The sequence below is a fragment of the Selaginella moellendorffii genome, unplaced genomic scaffold (genome assembly GCF_000143415.4).
Source record: "Selaginella moellendorffii unplaced genomic scaffold, v1.0 SELMOscaffold_85, whole genome shotgun sequence".
Taxonomy (NCBI): Eukaryota; Viridiplantae; Streptophyta; class Lycopodiopsida; order Selaginellales; family Selaginellaceae; genus Selaginella; species Selaginella moellendorffii.
In genome coordinates, this window is record NW_003314346.1 from 108,489 (window position 1) to 116,010 (window position 7,522).

Here is a 7,522-nt window from a genome sequence, read left to right on the forward strand (position 1 = left end):
ATGGTGCCCGCTATAGACGACTTCGCACGTGGGCAGTCTTTGATCCAAAGAAGGTGGAAGCAGTGAAGTCCTGGGAAGTTCCGACCACTGTATCAGATGTTCGATCCTTTCTCGGTTTGGCGGGATACTATCGTAAGTTTGTCCGCAATTTTGCAAGGATTGCTCTTCCGTTGACTGAGTTGACGAAGAGTAGTATTCCGTTTCATTGGACACCAGTTTGCCAGCGTGCTTTTGCACGGTTGGAGGAGATCTTGACTACAGTTCCTGTTCTCAGGATCCCAGATCTTGATAAACCCTTCGAAGTGCATTGTGATGCATCTGGCTATGCTATTGGTGCCGTGTTGCAGCAAGATTGTGACAAAGCGATTGGTGTTACGCTAAGGCGACATGGTTGTCCCGTTGCGTTCTATTCCAAGAAATTGGATGAGACCCAACGAAAGTGGCCAACGCACGAGAAAGAGATGTTTGCTATAGTGTCGGCCCTGGAACACTGGAGACACTACTTGGGTGGACATACCAAGGTTTATACGGATAGTAACACACTAAGCTACTTTGCTACGCAGCCTAAGCTTACGCCGAAGCAGGCTCGTTGGCAAGAGAAGCTTGCTAGATATGATATTGAAATCATATATAAACCTGGTAAAGACAATATTGTTCCGGATGCGTTGAGTCGTCAAGCTCAATTCCGGGCAATATCGGCAATCAGTTCGGATTGGTTGGAAGACGTTCGGGCTTCATATGGAAGTGATCCATTGGCGAAGGCAATCTTATGCCGTGCGGGGTTGTTGAAGCAGAGCCCTGGTAGCGAAGCAGCAAAAGTTGCTAGTCGCACTAATGCGAAGCTTCACTTCTCAGTTCGGGATGGGCTTATATTCTATAAGCAAGAAAGATTGTATCTTCCCTCTAAGGATCTTCAGCAGTTATTTCTGCGGGAACATCATGATGTTCCAGCAGCGGGACATGGTGGGAAGCGAAAGACTCTAGCTTCATTGAAAAAGGGATTTTTCTGGTCTGGTATGGAAGATGATGTAGCGGACTATGTCCGTTCCTGTCCTGTATGCCAGCAATGTAAGCGCAGAACTGAGAAGCAGGCTGGAAAGTTGCAGTGCATTCCAGCACCGGCATGGCCATTTCAAAGTGTGACACTTGATTTCGTCACTTGCTTGCCGAAGTCTAAGGGTTATGATACTTTGATGGTGGTTGTGGATCGGTTGTCAAAGATTGCACACTTCGTTCCAACTGTGGGAACAGTAAATGCGAAACAAGCAGCAAAGCTCTTTTTCCATGAAGTAGTGCGGGTTCGTGGTCTTCCTGAAGAAATGATCTCAGATAGAGATTCGAGGTTTACGGGGAAGTTTTGGGGAACCCTATTCCAGTTGTTTGGTACCAAGTTGAAGTTTAGTACGGCTTATCATCCTCAAACTGATGGGCAGACCGAACGCGTGAATGCTCAAGTTGAGGATTATCTGCGGTACTATGTCGCAGCGGACCAACGCGACTGGGTTGAGCATTTGGATACAGCAGAAATATGTTATAACAACACATTTCACAGCTCTATAGGCTGTTCTCCATGGGAGATGTTGCAAGGGAATGCTCGTGGGGTTCCTCAACAGATCGTTGTCCCAAAACCAATGACCGAGGTGTTGGTCCCAGCCGTGGAAACTTATGCGGAGCAGCTACGTCAAGGTTGGTCTAAAGCTACCGAGGCGATGGGCAAAGCTCAGGATAGGTATCGACGTGATAAGGATCAGCATCGTCGGGATGTATCCTATCAAGTGGGAGATCAGGTGTGGCTATCTTCCCGCAACTTGAACATTAAGGGTTCTTTGTCTCGGAAGTTCTTGCCGAGATATGTTGGACCCTATCGGGTGTTAAAACGTCTTGGTGATGTATCCTATCGGTTGGATCTGCCTGCGGAGATGTCCAATGTTCATAATGTATTTCATGCCAATTTATTGGCACCTTACACTGTGGATGTTGCACGTCAACGGGAGATTCGTCCACCGCCAGACGTTGTGGATGGTGAACCTGAGTATGAAGTCGAAGCTATTTTGGATTCGCGCTGGCTTAAACGTGCCAAACGTCGGGAGTATCTCGTTAAGTGGAAAGGTTACCCAACTTGTGAATCAACTTGGGAACCTCTTAGTAATCTTACACATGCTCGTGAGCTTGTCACGGAGTATGAGCATTGTAATAAAGATTAGTTTTTGTAAATCTTGTAATAAATCTTGCAAATTAATAAAGTAAAATATTTCTATCACTCAAAGTGTCATTTCTCTCAATCATTTGTACTTGGGTCAGTTTTGGCAGGCTGACTTCGGCACTTCGGTGCATGGGTCCAATCCATAACCATGGGGATAACTATTATAGACTGATCACAAGTCCCCGCCTCTCTCTCGATGACTCCTTTTCAAAAAAAAAAAAAAAAGGGGCGTGGTCGTGTAAACAACTTACTCTGCCAGTTTATAATAGTTGTCTAAATCTTCCCGACGGGGTTGATTTCTTGCTCAGGGGCAGTTGGGCCTCTGGCCTTCTCCCTATATCCCTGCGGGCAGGGATGTATCATTCCTTTGTAAGCTGAGTGGTACTCAGAGCAGCAAGGGTGGCTAACTCCGTTGGTCATTTCCTTGTCGGCGACGGCCGGAGGGTGTCTGAGTCTTAGCATCTTTTGACGTAGAGGAGAGGTCGTTCCATAACTCATTTAAGTCGGTGCATTTCCCACATAGTGTGCTTTCCGTTAACTTTCGGGGTTGTTTCCTTGACGGTTTGCTAGACTCGGGTATGCATCGACGAGGACGTCGATCTTCCCCAAGGGGGGGAGAGTGTCGCGAATGTGACTTCGGGTATCGAAAGATACTTGTCGACCAGTCCTTACGGGCACTCTTTCCTTACTGCCATGACGGCAGGAGGTCGGTACTGCTGGTTCCCTTTAATAGCCCCTCTTGTCCAAGTGTTAGTAAACTGGACTTAGCATCTGTACTTGGCCGGATGAGCATAAGGACGGAATTCCTAAGTGTCTATTTTGCCAAGCATACTTGGCCCGGCTTTTTAGTTCTCTTTTGCTCTGTCTTGCACTGGCTTGGCAAGAACCCTCGCATGTTGAGACTAGTCCCTCAATATCGCCGGATGATAGCTTACCGTGTCTGCCAAACACCCTCGCTATCATATCCTTTGTGTTGGTCTCATTTCGGTCCTAAATGCTAAATATGGAAAGTGTCCAGATTAGCTCATTTGGCATATCTACGGAATGTAGAGATCGGCCTGAACACAATAGTGTTCGTCCCGTGTCCAAATTCGCAATCTAAGGACATTCCATATTTAGTAAGTTTCGGACTTGTCCCAGAGACTAACTCCTGGTACTAAGGGAGGCTTGGGGTGAAAGCCCAAAGCGTGTGTCCCTCAAGGGGGGGGGGCTGTGGGGGGTTCCAAATGTATAGTAGGGATAGTGGTTGGAATGCATGTCCGACCACCTGAGACATTAGTTTGGCTTCCGCTGGGCTGTGTCGCTCCTTGTTCTGTGTCCGGCTTGGGTCTAAGCCCAAGCTCCACGTTAGGCCACCGGTATGCCAAAATTGTGCCAGACTCCGTCTGACACCATTTTGCGTGCAGGTGCTAGATACGGGGAGCTGGTGCTCGTGGGATTGTACCGGACCCTCGTTTCGTAGCGCAACGGGCTTGGAGTTCGGCTCCAAATTCAGGTGCGCTACAGTGTCTCTGCACCCCGAATTGTAGTCTGGAGAAGGGTCCTCTGCAGCGGACCGGGTTTAAGTCCCTTGGAACGGGACGCCAGAGAGGGTGAGAGCCCCGTCTAGCCCGGACCCTGCTGCATCACGAGGCTCTTTCGGCGAGTCGGGCTGTTTGGGAATGCAGCCTTAAGTGGGTGGTAAATTCCATCCAAGGCTAAATACTGGTGAGAGACCGATAGCGCACAAGTACCGCGAGGGAAAGATGAAAAGGACTTTGAAAAGAGAGTTAAAAAGTGCTTGAAATTGCTGGGAGGGAAGCGAATGGATGCCTTGTGCGCCCCTTGGTTGTGTGTGGAACGGCGAGAGCTGGTCTGCCAAGCAATGCAAGGGGCTGTCCAGCATGGGAGGACGCGGCGGGATAACGGCTTGTGAGCCTCTGGCTCCCTGCCAATGCCGCCGCTGCCTCTGAAAATGGTGGGGTGCTCCGGTGCCCCGCCAGCATCCACAGTCTTCTCTCGTCCAACAATGGGAAACTGCTGCCCGATGTCCTTCAGAGACAAGCCAGTTGGCAAAGAAGATAATGAATCCCTTTCAAGGCATTTTCTGTACATGCGGGCATGCTTAAGACGAGGTCCAAAGAGCTCCTTCAGCTTGGCAATCCGATCACGGGCGTTTGACCAATCAACTCCACTAAAGGGAATGAGCTGCTGACGGAGCTGCTTCTCCTTCTCCATCCAGTTCTCCTTCTCACGGAGCTGCTTTTTCTCCTCCATCCAGTGTTTCTGAAGCTCACCCTGTGTGGAATCCACCTTCTGGTCAGCGCGCTCCACAACCTGCTCAATCGCTTGTTGCACGGCCCTGATCTCCGATTCCACTTCCTCAATCTGCTGCTGAATCGATCGCTCAGGCCCATCCGCCCTTTGCCGCTTCCCAGCCCTGATATCTGATTCCAATTCCTCCCCATCCGCCCTTGGCCGCTTCCCATGAGACTGCTCGCACCATGGCGGAACCCTAACCTAGGTACTCTGTTTTTTAGGGTTCTAGCCGTAGAATGGAAGACGGAGGACATTGTGCGAGGCGAGCTTCGACTGCATTCGATGTGAGGTTGATAGAAAACACCTGAAACTGGCATTGAGGTATGTTCAGCTGAATCTGTGAAATGGTGTAGACTTTACTGAGTTTACCTGCATTCGGGCAGGTAAACTGGAGTAGGTTCACGTAGAAAAGAACTAATGTTGACTACTCATTCAGAGCGGCAGTGAGTATATGGCAGGACAGCTTCAGGCATCTCGGACTCTCCTCAGAGAGCTGATCTTTGGCTGATCAACACGTAAGTTCAGTATCAGAAGGAAGAATCTTAAGCTGGATCAATTGTTGCTGCTGTTTTATTCGCAGGTGTACTGTGAAAGCTCCGACAATGGAAACACTGATACGTAAAGGCAAAGCGGCCTCTATTCCCTTGGTGGATAGCTGGATGCGTTCCTCAGGGTTTAAAAGATCTCGAAGCCGTCAAATACAGCGGGGGAGACTTTGAAAGGCCACGAGGCCCAGCTGCTTTGATGGGATGCTTTACCGTCTCTTGATTTGCCAAATGTTTATAATCTCTTTTGCTGTTGTGTTTTCAGGTTCGTAAGAACAAGTTTGTCGAGATCATTCCTATCAACGTTGGCTGCTTGGGTGCTTGCACATACTGCAAGACGAAGCATGCTCGCAGGCATCTTGGCAGCTACACAGTAGACGCACTAGTAAGGACCTTCGCCAGTTTCTTTTCTCTGTTACTGAGCTTTATCTACAGGTGCAAAGATTGAAAACCGTGGTGTCTGAGGTGTGAAGGAGATATGGCAACACTGGAGCTTACGGTTATGGTTATCTGTTTCAAGCTAGCATTTTCTTTTTACTTTTTTCTTTCTTTGCACTACAGGACGAGACATTGGAGCAAATATACCAGCGCTTCTACGTGCTTTAGTTGCCGCGCTTCCTCATAGACAGAAGTACAATGCTCCGAATCTACATCTTACAGCATCTGGAGGAAATGGCTGTCACCCCTGCGTGTATTTGTTCCTTCATGTTCTGGTTCAATCTGGAAGGGACTCGGTGTTGGAGGTACCGATGTTCTGGGTGATTGTTTTGTCTCTGTAAGCTGTTTTCTGTGTTCTTCAGGGCATGAAGAGGGAGTACACGTTTTCTGAGTTTAGAAAAATTGTGGATACTCTCACAAGACTAGTCCCGGAGATTCATATCGCTACAGATATTATCTGTGGATTTCCAGGTACACTCACATGCATGAAAAAGATTGTATCTTATTGAGCTTTTATCCCTGTCAGGAGAAACATCAGAGGATTTTGACAGGATCATGGAACTAATACGAGAGTACACGTTCCCACAGGTCCACATATCACAGTTTTACCCTCGACCAGGTAGGTAATCTCTGTACATGCTACTGAATGGTTCTCTCTGTCACTAGTGTTCATCCTGTCAATATCCTTAGACAGGAACACCGGCGGCTCTAATGAAACGGGTTCCAACGCTCGAAGTGAAGAAACGAAGCCGTTCCTTGACAAGTCTGTTCGAATCGTTCACTCCTTACGCAGGAATGGAGGTAAAACGTACCGAGTCTGGGTCACCAACACTGCTGCTGATGGAATTCATCTGGTATTCTTTCTTTTGTTCTACGTCTCTGCAGGTTGACCTGTGTACAAGTTCTACTTCCAGCTGTACCGGGCCTTCTTGGAAGCAAGTTAATGTGAAGATTACGTCTGTCGGAAGATGGTCTGTGACTGGCAAGTGGCGAACCAGATTCCACTCCTGGAGATGATGCTGAGAAAGTCGGATGCGAGCAGCGGTAAGGAATGTGATCCTCGGGGAGTTCCTGAGAAAGAGATCTCGAGTCCGGGCATCACATTTTCGTTTGTTGAAATTCACCAGGATCAGAAGCGGCGGGCTCTGTGGTCACTCTTGTGGCTTTCTTTACACACTCCAGACGAAAACAAGCTCAAGGACGAGTCTGTGCAACGCTCACACAAACTTGACTGGGCCCAACTGGGAGCTCCAACCAGAGTCCAATCTCCACTATCCCAGACGCGTAGAGTTTACGTCAATGACAGCGAGAGACTTATCTTCATCAGGACTAGTACGCTCTGTGTTCGCTCTGTGTTCATCAGACTGTCTGTGGGAGAAATTCGTCGGCTCAAGTCAAGCCAACTTACCAAGGTACGTGCCTCCTGACTATACTATTTTCTGGAAATGATGTTTTCCTTGCTTAAACGTTGAATTTTGCAGATGGCTGGTGCATAAGCACAGCACACTACTGTCGTCTTGAAGCACTCGCGTTTTATATTTCACGAACAGATACATGTTTCTGATTCAAGCCTTGGATGCATGGTGGGAACACAGGATTTACAGCTCCTCTAAGCTGTGTCCTCTTATATGAGAGCTTACGCTGCATGACTGGTGCGTATTCTATGAAGTGCTAAGCTCCACTTTTGCGAATCGTGCAGATTTCCTATCTGCCTCACTTCTGCCAAAGCTTCACAGCAGATTGAATATGTACGACCTGGAAGGTGTGTGTTTGGATGACAGAGTCACTGGGATGAAAATCTGGAAGGTGCTGTGTGACCTCTGACAGCATTATATCTCATGGGTGAAAGTTTGCCTTCACTGCTCGGACCTGAATTATGCAGTCCGACTCGAGAGAGTCCGGTAAGTGGCATTCCCGCTGGCTGTTGGATCCTCCACTGTTGGATTGTACAGATCTAACAGCTCAAACGCTCAGCCTTTGAGTTGCCAGAAATTTCAAAGTCCTAGCACTTGGTTTTTGGCAATGGAGAGGAAGGTAC

At 48.3% G+C, this 7,522-nt stretch overlaps 1 pseudogene; it reads left to right on the forward strand.

The window, feature by feature from the left end:
• The window catches only part of LOC9656057, a 41,953-nt pseudogene extending 35,579 nt beyond the window's left edge, over positions 1-6,374 (forward strand).
• Positions 6,375-7,522: the final 1,148 nt, after the last annotated feature.